This window comes from Hyposmocoma kahamanoa, unplaced genomic scaffold, assembly GCF_003589595.1.
Source record: "Hyposmocoma kahamanoa isolate Upper Pololo Valley unplaced genomic scaffold, ASM358959v1 204, whole genome shotgun sequence".
In the NCBI taxonomy this organism is placed as follows: Eukaryota; Metazoa; Arthropoda; class Insecta; order Lepidoptera; family Cosmopterigidae; genus Hyposmocoma; species Hyposmocoma kahamanoa.
The window spans coordinates 1,050,867-1,072,288 of NW_020653728.1; the positions used below are offsets into that span (position 1 = coordinate 1,050,867).

General features: G+C 37.2%; 1 protein-coding gene across 1 annotated transcript in view; it reads right to left on the reverse strand.

The window, feature by feature from the left end:
• LOC113227252 (facilitated trehalose transporter Tret1-like) overlaps positions 1 to 20,694 on the reverse strand; it is a 140,013-nt gene extending 119,319 nt beyond the window's left edge. The window contains exon 1 of the mRNA XM_026460147.1: positions 20,594 to 20,694. The gene's annotated coding sequence lies outside the window, so the exon portion shown is untranslated. The remainder of the gene's footprint in view (positions 1 to 20,593) is intronic.
• Positions 20,695 to 21,422: the final 728 nt, after the last annotated feature.

A 21,422-nucleotide genomic window follows, 5' to 3' on the forward strand; every position in this document is an offset into this window, starting at 1 on the left:
AACTAATCATTTTAGACTTTACTAATTTCCTAGGTTTTACGTGACTTTCTCGTTTTCTAGATCCTATGTTTATTCTTTATACTCATTATTATACGTGTTTAGTTTTCACATGTGTCTAATATTTATGTTATTTTTGTGGTTAAGTATAATTAGCGGGTCAGTAAACGGAATGTTATTTCGTTAATTCGTAGACTGCTGCACAATTGGTGAAATTACAGGCAGATGAGACTTGTCAACTTATGTCTCGGGGTGAGACGAGAAAGGCGTTAGAACTCGAGATTATATAGCCACATAACAAAGGCAAAGTGGTTATCCTCAAAAAAGAAGCCGATTCGGAGAACAATAGAAAGTTGTTTTTTCTTAATTATTTTTATAATTTGTCCCCTTTTTTGTATGTATGTTACGCGATAACTCTGGTATATGTGAACGAATTTAAATGATTCTTTTCAGGTCACGGATCATGGACCATGGGACCTGTAAAGGGCCCGAAACGTCGGTTTGCTTGAAAAAACAAATATACGCGATTTAAATCCGGAAAAAAAGTTTCATTTCCTATGTGTAACAATCGCGAAAACCTAGGATTCTTTTCTTGTTAGAAAGAGGGTACCTCAATAATGGAGGCAAACTAGGGGATGAATCCGGTGTCACGCACTTTCCGGTAACCGATTTCAATAAAACTTGTCAAATAGATGCAATTCCACTAATTTTTGAGGTCGGTTTTTTTAGTACTCTGTACTGAGATTATTTATGACACCAAGTGATAGGACGAACTTCTGGTGATAAGTGACACGCCTGTCCATAACTGTTGCAATATCACTCAACGCTTTAAATCACAAAGATCCGAGGGACACTGCCACTGTGCCATTACCCTGAGACATAAGTTGACAAGTCCCAAATGACTGTAATGTCACCAGCACCCTAACCCTTCAAAACCGGAACGCAGGAATGATCACTCACTCCCTCCCTCACTCCTTCCCTGGACGAACTCGTTCACAAGGAACTTTACTTCTACTACAGCGTCTGTCAATCCAAATAAAGTTATGATGTACGTCTTTTTAGAGTTTTTTAAATGCTTACAACATTCAGTAAATAAAAAGCATATTCCTGGTATAGACAAACATACTTATAACAGATAAATAAAGAAATATCATTTCCTTGAGTTCGCATACAGTTAAAAATAACTCGTCAAAGTAAGATCCTTGTTATTGACATTGAACGCGACATGTCCCTTTGAATAGTTATGGGTTTGTTTGTCGGTTCACATGTCGTTGTAGTAATGCAGTTAGATCATGCCTGGTTATACTGTTTTATTTAAGGAAAAATAAACGCAAACGTCTGAAACAATATCCGGATAGCAGAGGATAAGCTAGGTATCCTCCGGTCCCTCCAGCCGCACAGGTTTCTGGGAAGTGACGACGGAAAGACGCTTCGGCGTCGGGAGGTGAGTGTCACAGCTCCGCCACCAAAGTGGAGATTTGATAGTGGATTTTAGAGTCAACGGCTTAGCGGTGGCAACCATTAGTTGCGCAATGCGCAACGGTAAGTAAGCTCCTATCTAGAAAATAGGGAGGGTGCTGTACCTGCATCCAGGGCAGCTCACCTAAGACACCAACCTTTTGAAAACCGGATGAAGTATGTGCAAACAGGCTGATCAGGTATCAGGATCTGACTGAAGGTGCTTGCACAGGCTATAATGTCCTACTCGTATAGCCTAAGAGCGTTCGCGCACTACGTTCATATCGTATCAGTTCCGAAACTTACTGCACTTACAAACTTAGTGCACAAGCGACATCCAAAGTGGGACCGAGTTTTCTAGATTCTTACATTCTCGAATTCCGAACGAATACTAACCGAACGTAATGCGCAAACGCGCAAAAGGTCGGTAGGGAGGGTCTCTATAATCAAAAACTTATGTAGAAAGGAACGGGAGGCCCGGATATCGCAAACGGGACCTCTGCTTGGCAATCCAGGAGCCGTAGAACTCCTTGTGAAAGAGTTTGTCTAGGATAGTACTGCCTTGCCTATTTCTGTCGCCAAGCAGTAATGTGAGCATTACTGCGTTCCGGTTTTGAATGGTGCTGGTGAAATTACAGGCACTTGGACTTTTTTTATCAAGTTGTCTCAGGGTGACGGACGGGCAGTGCCCGATAGATCTTTGCTGTTTAAAGCCCTGAGTGGCACTACAACTGTTATGGACAGGCGTGTAGCGTACCAATTTGTTCATTCCGTCACTTAATATTATTAACAAAAAAGATCAGCGTGGTAATCGCTCGGCCACGAAGGCAGTAAATACTGCTATCCTAGCATCTATTTGCGAGTTATCTCGCGCTTTATGTAATTCTCGCGCAAGTCGTGCCCTGTCGAGCTAGACCTGCAAATATCATAAAAAAACGTATTATCGTCATATGAATTCAGTTAATTGACTTGCGTGCGCTTTGCTTTGTACAGGCTAGGTAACAAGTTCAGTAATTACGGCCCTAGCATTGATCAGGCCGTCGTAGACAAACTAGGTTCGTCAGAGTAATTAGTTACTCATGACATGTGTTTTAAATAAGGCCGTCAGATCACAGTTATAATTAAAATGAGGAAAACTGTGTCACACTCGCCTTGAAGGCGGCTCAATGTTTCGTGGAAAATTATTATTAATGCAATATGTAAATATGTCATATATAATATTCTCTTTTTCTATAAATATATATAATGACATCTATTTGCCATGTTTTGCCAAAAAGAATGTCGGTGTACTCGCATAACATACTGACATAAAAATACAATCAAATTGAGAACCTTCTCCGTTTTAAAGTCGGTTAAAAAGAGCGGTCATAACCCAGTGGGAAAACGGTTGCTGCTCAGTCGGTTTGTATCGTATGTATCCATCCACGATACAACTTACAGTGTAGGAAACAGAGGCGGCTCGTCCTAAGGAGCGCTGGTGCAGTGAACTCCCACTCCTATCGAACCCACTAAAATAAATTTATTAATTATGCTTTCATATTATATTAGTAGCCGCAGTATTTTTTTAATTAATGAACGACAAACATACAATCAGTTTTTTATCTTTCTCTTTAATATAGTATAGCATACTGACCCTTGAGTGGAGCGCTTCGCGATTCGCCCCTCTGACCCGCAGTTGTTTAAAAACTTCAGTACTCGTTTTTATGAGTGCGAAAGAGAAATTTCCTAACGACGCAACACGTGAAACAAAAGATTAGTATGAGAAAATTATAATTATTAATACAAAGATCGAACACTCAGAAAAAACACTCAGAAAAAATTCCTTCGATCCGACCGGATCTTTCTATTAATATTATTATAATTTTTTCTGAGTGTTTTTTCTGAGTATTCGATCTTTGTAATAATAATTATAAAAAACTAGTGGAGTAATTTCACAAAAAATTATTGAATATCAATTCAATAAAAATTTAATTAATGAGAAAATTAGTTATTCAAAAAACACACCTTAGCCTTATATATTGCATAGAAAAGAAATTTACACAATAAGGTTCGAAATGTAAACAAAATAAAGTAATATAAAACAAACAGGTAGAAAAGGCGTAGCAAATCTAAGGACTCTGACTCCTAAACTAGACAAATGTCTTAGGAGACAGTGTTCAGTTAGGCGGGACCATGTTTTTATTTAAAATTTAAAGTATACAAATGAGACTGAGCGATCGTGGTTATACACTTTTAGTGATAGTTATGAGGTAATAGACAAAATATAATAGTCATAAGTACGTGTGTATGTATGTTTGTGTAGAGTTACGTGTGTGTGTGTGTGTGTGTGTGTGCATGCGTGCGCGTATCTCTCTCTCCCTCTCTCTCTCTCTTTCTTTCTCTCTCTCTCTGTGTGCGTGTGTGTGTGTGTGTGTGTTTGTATGTGTATATATAAAATCCAAAAGTAATTGCGTAAGTAATCATAGTTTAAGTAGTTCCTCAGTAACCGCGTAGTCGAGAGTCTTCAGCCAATTTTGCAATTTAAACTTCAGTTCGTAACTAGATAAGCCAACACAGTTGCGAATTCTGTTTCATTTATTATATAGAACCGAGCTTAAAACATAAAACTGCCTGCTTGCAAAAGTGGTCGAATGCTGTTCACTTGGACACACCGGTCTTTTAACACGACGGTTCGTTGTAGGGGAGGTACTAAACGGTGAAAGGACTTGAGTCTCAGCGTACAGTTGTGCAGTCGGGTACTTGAAGTGCCGATTACGACGAGTATTAAATACTAAGTTTTACCTACAGCACACATCTCACATCTCACAGGGCGCATTTATTCGGGCGAATTTCATCACGCTCACCCCGCGCGGCCGCCGCGCGGTCGAAGAGCGGTGTCCGCGTTGCCACTGCGCAGCGACCGAGTGCCTATATCTGTCATGGCAAAATACGCTCTATTTGTTTAGCTTGTTTAGCACGCGGGCTAGCCTGGCTTGAATTAGGTCTGCTCCGTGGCTTGCGCGACGTTTAGTCACGGAAATATTTACAAACGAGCCTGTCTCACGGCAACCCCGCACTCGCGTCACGGCCAATATCAAACAGAACGCGCCCGCGCAGTCTACAAAGTTCTCTAACATTGTTTAATAAGATAAGAAGTCCTACTCCCGTCTATTCGGGGCACAGGGTTGTCACATTATTATTTTAGTTGTACCTACTGTTTGCAGAACCTCGGGCCCTTTACATGGGACCTGTAAAGGGCCCGAAACGTCGGTTTGTTTGAAAAAACAAATATACGCGATTTAAATCCAGAAAAATAGTTTCATTTCCTATAGATAAATATTAATCACTCTATGTCAGAGTGGAAGCGTCGCGACGCGTCATGTCTTTCGCCTATAGCATATTCATCTCTATTTACCCATAGTTAAGGTACGAATTTGTGTTATGCAAATATGGAATCGCGCGTCAACGTTACTTGCGCGCAGTGACGCGTCAGAGGCCGACCACACTGTGATCCGGGCGTGTTAATGCGAGTTTCGTCGCGCGTTCCATACGTTGTAGTTAAAAAACAGGACGCGATGCGACGCTCGGACTCTACGCCAGTGTGAGTCGAGCCAAAATGTGTACTTGACACTTAGGTAAATGTACACTGCCTAATTCGATTACTAGTGTATATTCGTAGACGAAACGTCTTTTAACTGTAAAAGTATAACTGTTAATTGCTTTGATATTTTGCTTTTTATATTTAATCATTCAAGGTTTGCAGAAGGTGGTATTATACACTTGAGGGTAAATATATTGCCTATTTCGATTTTTAATGTCGAAAATGAATTATCTAGTATGAAAATCTAAATAATAAACACAGACTTTGTTGGAGCAATGTTTTATTTTTTATTTTCGCAATCAGTCAGAGCTTGAGGTGTTCATATTTTTACCACCGGAAACCACGAGTCAATCATCTAGTAAATAATTTTAGGTCAAAGACAAATAGAATACGTTTCGTAGCCAATAGATTTGTCACATTCATCGTGAGATTTTCCGAGTTCAATTCCCGCTAGTACTAATTTAGACGTTGGTATTTTGTACATTAATTGGCCTGTGACGAATTTGTGCGGTCAATGAACCTGCTATCGATTTTTTTTGTTCTCTTATTTGGAGATTTGGAGAGATTTGGTTTTTTAAATCTATTTCAAAACTGTAAGCAAAAAAGATAAGAAGTACGCATTGCCTTACAATTATATAGACGTTGGGTCCGCGCTAAAAAGCGTCCGAACTTATAGGGCGTTAAAATCGTATACAGAGCGTCATTCACGCTTTAGTCTTCGTTTGTTCGATTGACAGCGAAGCAAGCAAAATTAGACAGTACTGCGATGTTATCACAATTTAAATTCAACGTTTTAGCTTTTTCATATTCCTTTACATGTCACTACGTTTAAATAGGTTGACTTGGGACATTTTTTTCGTGGTTTTTGTATTAGACCCGTCGTCCATTTATTTGTAAGTCAATGGTAGTACGGCAAAAAGTTTGTCAAATTTGAAATTTTTGCATCCTGAATTACCAATAAGACTATTCCATATCTTATCGTAGCAGACGATTAGTTAGATAGTTATATTCAAGGGCTAAATGATAAGACAATAAAGACCTTATTCCTTTAACGCTTCTGCGTCTCACAATGCCTAACACTTTTGGCAGGACAAACCCCATATCTGACCATAGAATTTCCCTCTCAAAGCTTTAAATTTCAAATTTCTGCCACTACGAGCGTCACCCTGAGACGTAAAGTTGACAATTTCCAATGTGTCTGCAGTTTCACCAGTACCCTTATCCTTCAAAACCGTAATACTCACATTACTGCTTCGCGGCAGAAATGTGGGTATGGTGGCAGTACTTCTTTGCACGAAGTCTTTCACAAGGACTGCTACAACAACTTTTAAAACGGGATCGCAATTATCATGCGTGGCAATTGTGAGAAGATCCATTTTGAAAAGGTCTATGTCCAACGGTTAATTACCATGTGTGGGTAATGTGACGGTAATGCATACTTAAACGCGCAGCTCACTGTCCACAACGTTACTAATATTTCTGAATGAACGGATCTTCAAACTACATCCATCGATCATGAGTATGACAGAATCCGCAATCATCTTAGATGAGTATTTGGTTTTGATATTAACTTTATCGATTAGCAGGATGAGATAGGAATTGTTTATAATAACTGCACCTTCAATAATGATTATTTATTATAAAGTATTAAAACAAAGGTTTTGTAGCAATGGAGCGCCTTGTAGAAGAGTTTGTCCAAGGAAATAGAGATGAGTGAAACTTTAGGCATATGGGACTTGAAATTTTTATTGAATTGATATTCAATTGTTATTTGTGAAATTACTCCACTAGTTTGTTATAATTATTAGTACAAAGATCGAACACTCAGAAAAACTAACTGTAACTGTACCAACTAAGCCACGGAACGAACCAGCAGACCTCACGAATTTTTCTATGTGCTTGTTGTCAGGTTTTTGTATTCAGTTTTTCAACGACTTTTTAGTCTTTTTAGGCTTATTGAAGGATTTTTTTCTGAGTGTTCGATTTTTGTATTAATAATTATAACATATGGGACTTGTCAACTTTATATATTAGGGGAGATCCACCACACCAGCGTCTTTTGAGCGTCAGCGCCTTATCAATATACCGTATACCCGACGTTCGGCACTATTCCGCAGTCGCCCAGTGCTGTGCCACCGCGCGGACGCTGTGTCGACCCTTCGCGTGCTTTGACAAGACGCTGACGCTTGAAAGACGCTAGTGTTCACAGGTGCAATCAAATTTAAAGAAAAAAAAAATTTTCCAAGCCATTTTGCGGTAGGAGGAGCGCATCGCGTGAGCGGTTAAGGATCCATGGACCACATCATCACCGTCATCAGAATCATCTTCGACATAAGGCTGTTACCTTTCAGTACTAGGTATCGCTACTACTTGAATAAATGTTACAAACACCACAGTGATTAGAACCAATTTCTCAATTGAAAAGCAACCATTGTTCCACTAGGCCACCTCCGCTATGTCTATATTTATTTAACATAGTACAAAATGTGTTTCTTTACCACATATGGGAGAAAGACAGTGTGTACAGTAAAAGAATGTCCACACAACTTATACAATCAGTACGAAGTGTTATTCCATTAGAGCTCACCTTGTTATTGACATTGGTCGAGCGGGACGCTTCATTAGTGACCTAGTGCCGGTCACAGCAGTTACGAAGTGTATATAATATTATATCTTATATATAGTACCGTATAAATAAGCGGATGGATTGTTGTGAACGGCATAAAGTACGAGAGGACTACACCCAGCGGTGAGTGAAGCGAAGCTGTAGATAATAATGATAGAAAAGCAGACATACTTAATGAAAATGAGAAAACCTTAAGATTGTCACAATCTATCGTTGATAAAGAAGTTATCGTTATATTTATTTATTACGTATCATGATGTTTAATTATAGGCGATGATACGGCAAAAAAGCCGATGTATGTAGCCGTGGTAGCCTCATGGTTGGAATCACCGCCTCTCTAGCAGAGGCCGTGATTTGAAATTAACCAAGAGCTTTTTGGTGAAGGAAAACATCGTATTGAAAACTGCATGTCGAAGAAGATTCACAATCCTTGGAAAATATGTGAAGTCTCCAACCCGCATTGACCAGGTTGAGAGGAGACCCAGTCTAGGCATGAGACATGTTAATGGCTTGATGATGATGATGTTTTACTAGCATAATTGTTTGTGAAGTTACTCCACTAGTTTATTATTCACACAAAGATTGAACATAAATAAAACTCCATCGATTTCGTAAGATCTGTTGACTTGTTCTGTACCTCATTTGGTTAAGAGCCCGAGCATGGCAACAGACACTGGTTCGGGTGCAGTCAGGGGTTCTCCGTCAATAAGTAACAGTAATTATTTACGACGGCTGTCGGACGGAGGACGAGAGTACAGAGTCAGATTAGGCGCTGTAGCTTTGCTGATAGTCAATGGTCTACCTTTGGAGTGGACAGTCTGTGCCTACTCCAGTAGGAGACAGGTGCGATTGTACACAAGGTTACTTGCAAAATAATTCATCCGATGTTACATTCATACAAAAATAAATACATTTAAATAGATCATTCTAAACGGCAATAACTCTGTGCTGTACGGGGTGGGAGTCGTCGCGGCGGACGCATGCACATTTCAATTTAACTTACTACCAAATATTAATCTAAAAATAGTCATATACTCATTGACTTAGAAATAAATGGACGACGGGTCTAATATAAAAACCACGAAAAAAATGTCCCAAGTCAACCTATTTAAACGTAGTGACATGTAAAGGAATATGAAAAAGCTAAAACGTTGAATTTAAATTGTAATGTCCATCGCAGTACTGTCTAATTTTGCTTGCTTCGCTGTCAGTCGAACAAACGAAGACTAAAGCGTGAATGACGCTCTGTATACGATTTTAACGCCCTATAAGTTCGGACACTTTTTAGCGCGGACCCGACGTCCATATAATTGTAATCAATGCATATACTACAACAAAAACTTAAGTCCATTTGTGGTAAATTTATTTTAAAAACAACCCTGTACATGTACATAATAAATAGCAGGCTTGCTCCGGGTAAGGACTGCCATCGTACCTATTTCTGCCGCCAAGCAGTAACGTGAGCATTACAGCGTTCCGGTTTTAAAGGGTGGCGAAATTATAGGCACATGGGGCTTGTCAACTTATGCCACAGGGTGACGGGCTCTGTGGCAGTGTTTACATTTTTTTTATATTAAGTGACGGGACGGACAAGTGGTGCGCCTGCTGGTAAGCTACACGCTTGTCTATGACAGCTGCAGTGCCACTCAGAGCTTTAAATCGAATATATCTGAGGGGCACACTTACTACGCCTGTCAACCTGAGACATAAATTAACAAGTCCCATGCGCCGTAATTTCACCTTAATTACTTACCCTTCAAAACCGGAATGCAGTAATGCTGGTAACCATGATTCTTTCACAAGGAGCTCTACTGCTTCTTAATAGGTAAGGTGGCAGTTATCGAGTATATAACCAGAAATAGAGACGAAATGACATTTAATTTGTTTGAAAACTATTCTGCCATTATCATTACAGTGACAACAGCGCTCCGATTGGCCAGCCCGAATTCGAAACAATTGACGGGTGTCGTCAATTGTTTCACTTCAAATCGACCAGTTAAACTTGAGCTTTGCTATAATGGACGAAAATTGCAAAATTACGTATTTAATATTTAATTACCAATGAAATTTGATTCAGTTTGTGTTGTAATTAGATGTTTTGCTGTTTTTCCCCACACCACCGAATGGAACAGCCCCCCATTGTTAGAGATATTATCTTTATTACAATAAATACAGACTATTTTTGGAATATACGGAGACGTACACGACAGTTGTTGGCGCTGTCGATATTTCAGTGCAAACGAGAGTTGATATTTATAAGTGATATATCACTGATGAGTTACCAGCAGTGTATGGCCCTTATTTCGTCTCTATTTCTGGTTATACACTCGATGGTGGCAATAATACCCTCATGTGTCAACCGGATCTTTACGATATAGAGCTTTGAATGGTGCTATAACTGCTATGGAGAGGCGTGTCGCTTACTACCAGGCGCACGACTTGTTCGTCCTGTGTCACTTGGTATCATAAAAAAGATTGAAGGAATTTTACATTATGTTCGATCAATAATAAGTTATCGTTTTTGACCGCAGAGAAGTTTTATATTCGTTTACAACAAAACGCAAAAAATGATGATATTTGACACTGTTGATACGATATGCCTATGTATTGTGTGTAATCACAAGCAATGCTCACTGCAATTATTACATGAAGGCGCAGGTTACCGATGTATTTAATAATTTTATACCATGTAATAAAACATGACATCAAAAAGGTTTATTTCTGGATATTGTGCGTTTGATTTTATTGTCCCCTGTTCCGTGATATTAGCCCTCAGATGTCCTTTACCCTTTTGAAATGCCCTATTCATATTTATATGGCGAACGGCTATGGAGTGGGATTCCCTGACTGCATACTTCAATAATAATAAATAAATAATAATAAAAAGAGACAGGAGGAAAATGAAAAAGCGCGCGCGCGCGCGCGTGTGCGCGCGTGTGTGTGTGTGTGTGCGCGCGTGCGTGCGTGTTTTTCAAGGCGAGAGTGAATAGGCATGATTTAGGTGTACATGCTCCATCGTCGACCTCATCGTCATATTCCATCAGGTGAAATGGAAGTCAACGTATTTATTAAAACAAATGTACAATTTTCTCACAAAGCCGTTAACATCGAAAACAAAGGTCTACGGCAAGCACATAGACAAATTCATAAGCTTTGCTGACGAACTGTTCCGTAGCTCAGTTGGGTGAGCAACAGACCGCGTTACGCGAAAATGCCGCTGGTTCAAATCCTTATTACAAGTTTTCTTCAAGTTTTTTTCAATCGTTTTCATTAATAATTATAATAGCGAATTAGTGAAGTTATACAAAACATATATATACACGTTGTCTGTTTTTGTCTGATAGAAACAGCCGAAAGTTTAATAAACACTGTTGCGTTCTGCCTATCACAAATATTTATGGCTAGAAGCTGTTTAACAACATTGCTAACTGCAAGGCGTAAAGTTACAAAGTCACCAATATTAGGTAATAGGACTTTGTAACTTCCACCTTGAGAATCACAAAATTATGTTATTCCCATAGCTAAGCTTGTAATATAGTGTCTAAGTTATGTGATTACACTACTAATTCTTTTTAACCGACTTCAAAAAAAGGAGAAGGTTCTCAATTCGACTGTATGTTTTTTTCTTTTTGTATGTATGTTACGCGATAACTGCGGTATTTGTGAACCGATTTTCATGATTCTTTTTTTGTTAGAAAGGGGGTACTTTCATAGTGGTCCCATTTCATTTTGATGAAAATCATCCACCTCTAAGGGTGGCTGTTCACGTATGAAGATTGATTTTTATAAATAGCGCCTAAATTTTATTATAAGGAGCAATTATTTAAATGGTTGATTTTGCAATTCTCCAATTCAAGGCGTTTTTCTCTCTCAATATACTTTGTCAAGTCCCGTATAGTGACGAACTAGGGGATGAATCCAGGTTTGCACACTTTCTGGTAACCGATTTCAATAAAACTTGGTAATTATATTGTTATTAAATTTTATTTTTGCAATTAACAAAGCTAAATAATGTGGATGCACTCATAGGGATTTTTTGCAAATTTTGCAGTCGACACTACACGACATAACAATTAGAATTCATATTAAATATTTTGTAAGTTACATAACATTTCTGTGGCACATATCGCGGACAACACGCCAAAAGTGTTTTACGAAAAAACAAGCACGTCATTGTACGACAACGACAAACAATGATTCATCTGGTTTATTGAATTTTACTGTTCGGATTGGCAGTGACACTGGCTTTATTTCAGACTTTTTTTTACAAACGAAATTAAAACCATTTGAAAAATGTATATCGTATACTATATAAGTGTTCTGTTTTCTTGTAAAATTTCGAGGTAAGTTTCTGTTTTTTTTTTCTATCATGAACATGTTTCGGAATCGTATTTTCACACCTTATACTAATCAGCGCATATCCCTAATTTTACTATATATTTTCTATATTCAAAGTGGCTAACTCAACGCTTTCACGGTTATGCGGACCAAAACCATTTGAAGTTGTAATGACATGAATACATGAATAAAATGTTACGGTGACCTAAAGCTGATCTGATGAGGGAAATGGCAGACAGATGAGAGGAACCCCTCAACAGTGAACAGCAGCTTGTGCAAATGATTCGTTTTGACGAGGACTTCCATATTCGTTTCAGTTATCGTCGAGGAGACATGTGAAAGAGTTCGTCCAGGGAAGTACTGCTACCTTAACTATTTCTGCTGCCAATCAGTAATGTTAGCGTTACTGCGTTCCGGTTTTGAAGAACAACGGTGCTGGTGAAATTGCTGGCATTATGAATCATAAAAAAAGACCTCAGAAAGAAACTTGTAGCGTTCGAAATGTGGTCTATCGTAGAATGCTCCGCATCAGTTGAACGGACAAAGTCACGAATGTCGAGGTCCTTAAACGTATGGCGAAGTATGGAGTCATGTACTGCGATGTGACAGATATCATCTATTGCACACCATAATGATGGGCAGCAGAAGTAGCTGCGAAGTGGCAGGTTGGAAGACAGAAAATGTCATGGCTTCGTAACTGACTCCCGACCTTCAATAATGGAGAGGCACTTGAAGGAGAAGAAGAGACTTGTCAATTTAATGTCTCAGGGTGCGGGCGCAGTGGCAGTGCCCCTCAGATCTTTGCGATTTAAAGCTCTGAGTGGCACTACAACTGTTATGAACAGGCGTACAGCTTACCATCAGGCGCACGACTTGTTCATCCCGTCACTTGATATTATAAAAAAACGACCGCGGTAGCGAACACAGACAAAAATTTTTTTTAATTGTAATGGTTTATTATTTATAATAGATAATTATTCACTCGTTAATATACCGCATAGAGACAAGTCACTATAGGATAAGCTTATCAGGCATTTTGTCGTCGCATGCTCATTCAAATATTATAATATAAATATGTATTTACTAGACAAATGTGTCATCGCCGGTTACATTGTCGCTTAAGGTCAGGCTAGATTGTTGCATAAGTCTATTTCCCATAAAAAAGTAATGTCTGTCTAGGGTAAAGATAGCTAGAGTATACGATCTCTATTCTCTAGATTTATAGTCGCAAGAAGTTTGCAATACTTTTATTTAGTGGAATCAACTAAGTAAGAGAGGAAGTAACTTTACCTGCGTATCTACACTAATTTCGAAGAAGGTTATTATCATTTTTGTTTTCTTACAAAAGTATAATAAGTACATTTTCTCTCTATCATCTCTTCAATCTACCCATAAACATTCACACATATATTTGTAACACTTCTATTAGACGATAATTTGAACCCCCTGAACCCCCTGAACCCCCGTTTCCAACAGTTAAATTTCTACAAAGATTTTGTTTTCAATCGATTCAATCAATAAGGCAAATTACACAAGCAAGCAAGAAACATTTCATTTTTGTAATAATATCATTAAATTTGAACTAAACTCAACTCACAAATAATTGGTTGTAAATAATTTATGCCCTCGATTTCCGGCGTTAATAGGTTTTAACCCGATTAAAACCCGGCGATCTGAAAGATCTGAATCTTTGTGATTTAAGTTTTGAGTGGCACTACAACTACCCACGACTTATTCCTACCATCACTTGAAGTCATAAAAATAAACTTTGCCTTACCTTACGCTGACTGGTAAATGGCTTCACCATGATGGCTTCAAAAAAGAATATCCACTTCGGATGTTCACGGACTCTGTTTACCCCAGAGGTATACAGAAGTAATTGTACAAGACATTATGTACACAATAAATAATCGAAACACCAGAACACATGAATATAATGTGATCGAGCCGATTTGCAGGCGGGTGAGCAATCGTCATCTGATGGAATTATCAGATAATCGCTTTTATGACAGCCACTGGAAAATGACGGTAGGAAAAGCAACAGAAATGACACGGCTTACCACAACGCGAAATTCCGCGTTTATCAGTCGGCCCGTATACAATTCTGTTTTGAATACCGGCTTGCATTTTCCCATAGTTTTCAATAGCAACTTACAAACGTATACTTTTAAGTTTACGTTACCTGCTAATACGAATTTGTTGAACTCGATCACCGGAACGCAGACCACCTCGTAAGTTGTAAATGGTATTCGTAAACATTAGCTGTTTTCTAAATCGCCACTTGAATTACATTTCCTAGTTTTCAATATAAACGCTTTAATGTTTGTTCTCTTGGAATTTCTTTTCGGTTAATTCATGGTTTGTTTTCCTTGTTTCAGTGGTATTTTAAAATAAAGTATTTCCTGTTTGGGAAATAGAGTTAAAACTGGCATCCTCCCTATCTAAAACTGACATTATTCCTTTCTTAACTGCGGTATTTAACATTTTGGTCGTAACTATGTAAGACGTACGTCCTGACCATCATGAAATCATGTTTTTGAATCGTGATTTATGTTCAAATATTGAATGCCAATAAAAAATTTGGTTCAAAATGTCACCATTCTCCTCTGCATAGAATGTGTAGTGACTTTTTTAAAACAGTTTTTGTATTTGATTATTTTTTGAAATATCTAAGTTACTTTCTTCATTTGTTTTTCAATTTAGTTTTTAAACAGATATTGGGCTATCCGAGTCCAAATGAGCTCGTAAGAAGAATTACGTGAAATGATATCCATGTTGTGCTTATATCTAGACGTGCCATTATACTCCAATTGTATTTAAATTTCTAAATTGTTTCTGGGTAAGACTGATAACTCTGTAACCAGTTTTGTGCCAAATAAAAAAAGCAATACTAATATAATTGATAGAATGATCTCGTCACAAGTTACAGCACAATATGAAAATTATATCGAAAATACTTCTGATACTGGTTACAATTGTTATGTGTAGGACAGTATCATGATCCCGTGTTCGTATAAAAATCGCATGAACCGTTACACGGAGAGTATTCAATGGAACTACATGAATTAATTCCGCCTTTACATCATCGGGGATCAAGAAGCGGTTCGCTCCCGCATTCATATGGCGAACGGTTATACAGTGGAATTCCCTGCTTGCAGCGCTATAACTTGGACCTTCTCAAGGCGATAGTGAATAGGTATTATTTGGGTGTGCATGCTCCACTGTCGACCTCATTGTCGCTTTCCATCAGATGAAATGGAAGTCAAATGCTCAATTATTTTTTTATTAAAAAAAAGAATTATCTAATTAAGCACTGATATAAAATGATCAGCTCTGTTATTTGTACAACAACGAAAACGTGCGCAGAAATACAATGCATTATGTTTGAGACATATTTGTTAATTTAACACTTTAACGCTCTTAACCCCGCACTAAGGAAACCCTGTATCGTGGGTGCCATGTATACACACGGTACCTCTGCGTGGCAGTCCAGCATGGTAACCGTGCGGTCACGGAGACAGTACGTAATAAATTGTGTTTTGCACAAATAAATCGGTAATTCTCGGACTAGTATCCACTCAATTTCCGTGGCAATTTTGAATAGTCAAATATTCTATTTTTTTATCGTGCGATATTATTTAATAATTACACGATAATAGTTCAGTTTAGGTTACGTTATTTCTCTCAACATTACAAATTATAAATACATGTCATTTTATACTACTCTTCGAAAAGTGAGCGTCAGTTTACTAAATAATTAAAAAATTATGATACAGTAGTAAGTTGTAAGTACACATTGAGTATATAACCAGAAAAAAGAGACGGACTAAGGGCCATCCATCACTGGTACCTCATCAGGTAAATGGGCCTTGTAATACCTTTAAATATCAACTCTCGTTTGCGCTGAAATCACAAATAAAAAGCCGAAATAGTACAGCGCCAACAACTGACCTGTGTGTACATCTCCCTATATTCCAAAAATATTCTGTATTTATTGTTATAAAGAAAATATCTCTAAAATGGGGGGCTGTTCCATTCGGTGGTATGGCAAAAACAGCAAAACATCTAATTACAAAACAAACGGAATAACATTTCATCGGTAATTAAATGTTAAATAAGTAATTTTTCAATTTTCGTCTATTATAGCAAAGCTCAAGTTAAACTGGTCGATTTGAAGTGAAACAATTGACGACACCCGTCAATTGTTTCGAATTCGGGCTGGCCAATGGGAACGCAGTTGTCATCGTAATGATTTGGCAGAATAGTTTTCAAACAAATTAAATGACATTTCGTCTCTATTTCTGGTTAAATACTCGATGTAAGTATACAATAGTGTACTTATACAAGTTAACATAATTAATGAAACTAATAAATAATTGAATTAAAGTAACAATGTCAAGTGTATACAGGACATGGACTACCAGAGATGGCGAATAAGCGCCCGGGCTTTAAATCGGCGCTTTGTTAATGTCGGGTTTAAATCGGGATAAAACCCATTAACGACCGAAATCGAGGACAAAAACTACAAGCAACTAAATATTTATTGTAAATCGAGTTTTGTTCATAAATTATAACTTTATTGCTTTACATTACTCGACGATTCGATTTGTCTTTCTATCGAATCTATTAGCTTGAAAATTGAAATAAATCGATACAAAAAATCGTTAAATCGTATGCACTTGAACTGATCTTCATAAAAATCGAATTGTAATGAAAATCCATAGGATTGCAAGGTGGGTACAGTGTGGATTGTTTTACATCGATTTTGTAATAATTATGGGGAATAAATAGGGAAGTATACCAGATTCCGTAGTCGCCGTTTCTACCCACGATTTAACACACACGACTTGTACACTTGTGGAGGCTTACGTCCAGCATTGGACTGCTATAGGCTGATTGATTGATTGATACACACATAACTCCGCACTAGGGAAACTCAGCACCGTAGTTGCCATGAACACACAAATAGACAACCATAAATTACACGCAAATTCACGAGAAAAACAAATGTACGCCATACAAATATTTCACGGAGGCAATTATTTAAAATTATAATATTATTATAACTGAAAACATGAGTTTGGTACGAAACGTCTAAACCAAAAAAAAACAAATTAAACATGTCGGTGAATTTAACAATAAAATTGCATTATCGATTTGCACACCCTACTTTGTCAGGACAATCAGTCTGAGTAGGGAATTGAACCCGGAACTTATCGTTTGCCAGCCGGCACACTTTCCATCGAAAGGGTCCGTCATGGTTGACTTTTATTATTTTAATTTATAAATCAGGGCAGGCCTTTAAAAATGGGGACGAGTCAAAATTGTCATTTCTACTTATGCTAAAGCCAGTTTTAGTTGAACTGTGTCATTATTAAGAGTGGTAATAGGTTCGAATCTCCGTGCCTATGTACCTATGACTTTTATTTCTAAATGAAGTATTTGCAAATGTTTGTATACACATTCTTCTAACTAACCTAGGCTATGGACTACAGCCTTAACCCTCTCCATAGAAGAGATCCACGTTCTGCAGTGGGACGATTAGGGTCATAATATTCCTAATGATGATTATATTAAATTAATGGGTAATAATAGAAAAATAAGTTTTCTTTAATTTTCGCAACAACGAGTCGTTCGTCTGATGGTAAGCTACACGCCTGTCCTTTGAACTCAGACCTTTAAATTCGCAAAGATCTAAGGGGTACTGCCACTGCGCCCGTCATCACAAGTTGACAAGTCCCATGTGCCTGTAATTTCACCCGCGCCCTTACCCTTCAAAACCGGAACGCATTAATGCTAACATTAATGCTTGGCGGTAGATATAGGTAAGATGGCAGCACTTCTTTGGACGAACTCTTTCACACGGTGCTCTACAACTACTAAAATAATATTAATTGTAGTAAATGCTATGACACTACCACGACATTACATACATATATATTAATATTTTGTGAAATTGGATCAGCTGTCGTGAAGTAATTACAATTGTCGAACTATTATAATTTATAAAGTGACATCTCGTGTCAATCGTTGGTAGCTATAAAGGTACTTCGGTAAATGAAGAAAAACTTTCATATAATTCTCACAGATGGCGCTACGACAAAAAATTAAAAATAAAGATTTGTAACAAACGCATAAAGATCTGTAGATTGGAGAAGCGATCGCTTGTATGGCATAGAAGTATTACAAACTATTTGTTATTTAAACAAAAAAAATACATTTTGTAAACAGCGTCTCATTGCTTAATATCTACTATTAAAAAATTTAAACTTCAAAGGTAATATTTAATTGGTCTTGTTGTAGAGGGGGCATACAAACGAAAATTACGTATAGAAATTTGTTAACCATTGCAATCTATTGTACGATAGAATAATAGGATGGCTATTATCCCTTTTGTTAGTTAGCGTTTAAACTTTGGGTAGCAGGTGGCATTCTAAATACCGTACTTATGATTACTAATGAATTATGGAAATAGTGTACTAAATATGCTCAATGTGGAAAAGCGAAAAACATACTAGACAGAATGTCGAACTAACGAAATACAAGTGCTTGATTGTCGTGTACACAAGTTACATAATATAAGATTACGAAATTAAAAACTACAGTTAAACAAACACTTTATACTATAGGTTATTACATTAATATTACACAATAAAGACCTGGGGTTTGTCAAACTCGATTAAATGTATAGGGTTATCCATGACATACTCGCACACTGCAGACGTGTTTACGCGACGGTGTTTGACATCAGCTATATGTTCTTTGACGCGGGTACAAATACTTCGCTTCGATTGTCCAATATAAGAGAGACTGCACTCACAGTCAAGCTTGTAAACTCCTGCATCCTGTAAGAGGATGTTACATTTCACGGGTCTGAGGAACTGAGAAATCTTCCCCAGGGGCTTGAAATAGGTCTTGATAGATGCACGACTGAAGACTCTTCCGATCTTGTCCGTAACACCTCTCACATAAGGTATAATGGCAGTCGAGCGAAGACCTACCGTCGTCGCGTAAACAAGTCTGCAGTCTGCGAGCATGTCATGGATAAACCTACACATTCAATGAGGTTATTACACAGCTTCTGCGTACTTGAATGACAAAAATCCATGCTAGTGACCCGTTGGGTATTGCCGGTATTCTCGATCTAAGATGTTTGCAATAAATGTTGTAAATGATAAATGTATATTTACAAAGAGCAAACCCTAGTGTTTCTTGCATATTCTTTTCGGGGCCTTACGAATGAGCAGTAGAGCTAAAACAATATGACGATATCAAGTGTAATTTGCTTACTTACGATATAAAGATGATTTGATTTTGATATATTTGTTTCTTCAAAATTCTGTACATCCACGAAAAATATTTTTCTTCGTCATTCATAAAATTGTACAATTGAATATATTTCATGGTAAGTTAATTTCGTCGGGTTGTAAATGGTACAATGTTTTATTATGTCTATTATATATCTAAACAACTAAATTAACACCATTGTTATGGTCCTACACGTGACTAATCTTTCTTTTAGACATTCTAATTTGTAAAATTAATTTCGTATTTGTATGTGTAGATTGGGAAGCGATTTAAAAATACTTTATTTTTTTATATTATTATCATGATACGAAGTGACGGGATGAACATGTCAAGCGGTTGGTGGTAAGAAACACGCCTGTCCATAGCAGTTGCAGTAAAAGAAAAGTTAAGAAACGTAAATTGATTCCGTGCCACAGAGAACTTTAAATCGCAAAGATCTGAAGGGCCAGTCACCCAGAGACATAAGTTGAAAAGATCCATGTGCCAGCAATTTCACCAGCATCCTTCAAAACTGGATCGCAGTAATGTTCACAGTAGATGTCAAGAAAGCTTTGCTAGTTTCCCCTTTGGGTGGCTAAGCTCATCCTTTTGCGACAGTACCTGTCAGCCTTCTGGTCCTAGGAGGCTGCCTAGTAGAGCTCTAGCATTTCTATATATATATGGAAAAAATAGTCGTCTGGACTAAAAGATATTAGTGATATTGAGGATGTAACATTACCACAAAATGAAAAATGGTCCTGAAGAAACTATATACTTCCCACTACTATAAAGAGAACAAATGGAAATAATAAAAGAATATAATTATACAATGATTTAGTAATTGTTAACGACTACTTTTAAGATAACAAGCTAATCGTTACGTTGGAACGATATACCACCACCAATACGAAACTCCAAATCTGTTGCCTCTTTTAAATTAGCCTATAAGAAGTTTTTATTATCAACTCAATTATAATCTCACTACATAGGTAGTCCTGCATTGCTTGCAAAGTTCTTAAAAAGTGATTAGAGCCAATTTGTACAATGTGTTAACACTAATCACCTCACTTACACTACATATACTCACCTCACTTACACTTCATATACTCACCTCACTTACACTACGTATACTCACCTCACTTACACTACATTATAATCACATTTTTGGTATTTATTTCATTTTTATTATTATGTATCTATGTTAGGATTAGTTTATGGTTTTGTTTAATATTTTAAGTTTTGATTTATATTTGTAATTAAGTTTTATACCTAATCTTTATATTTCTTTTTTGTTTATTTTATCTTACCGCCTTTTTGGACGAGGCGCCATCTTTCTTTTTGTCCATTTATGGTGCCACTGAAAAACAGCGTAATGAGGCGTTCTTCAACGTCTCACTACACAAAGCTGAGTGGTGACCGTTTTGGTAACATATAATGTATGATTGTGTTTGTTTTGTATTATTTATTGTAAAATGTTGCCAAATAAATTATTTTTCTTTCTTTCTTTCTTTCTAAGAAACAGATTATGACTTTATTTTAAAGCAGGAGAATTTAGATTGTCATTTAGAAACTATGGCTGAAATAAGGAATCATAAAATACATCGGTAGGAAAGCTGCCTATTCATGAAATAACATAAATATTGATATAACAATATTATCTTAAAGTACGTATAAAATTCTTTTGTCCCTTAAGAAAGTAATCAATAAAAAAATAACAGATAATAAACATTGCGATAAAAATGTTCACAGCTTTATATAATCCTGTTTAAAACACGTGCGCAAATCAGCGAAATCGAATAAGCACTAGAATTAACACTTCAGTTTCTCAGTATCGTTGATAATTATGCTACTGATAAAGATAAAAGGCTTAAAGATAAGATTGTTTCGTCGAAACCACTTGAGAATGAAAAAATTATGAACACACTTTCTGGGTCACTTGCACTTGCACATTTTAACATAAATAATTTGTAATGCCGAGTACCAAGGTTTTTATTTCCAACCAGAATGGAGACTAGTTGTGTTTTAGCAACAAATAGAGTTTCGTGATTTTGACAAAGCGGCTTGGAGACAAAATATCGAAATACCTCTTCTCTCGTTTTGATAGACAATTGCGTTAGAATTAGAACCTGGCCACGT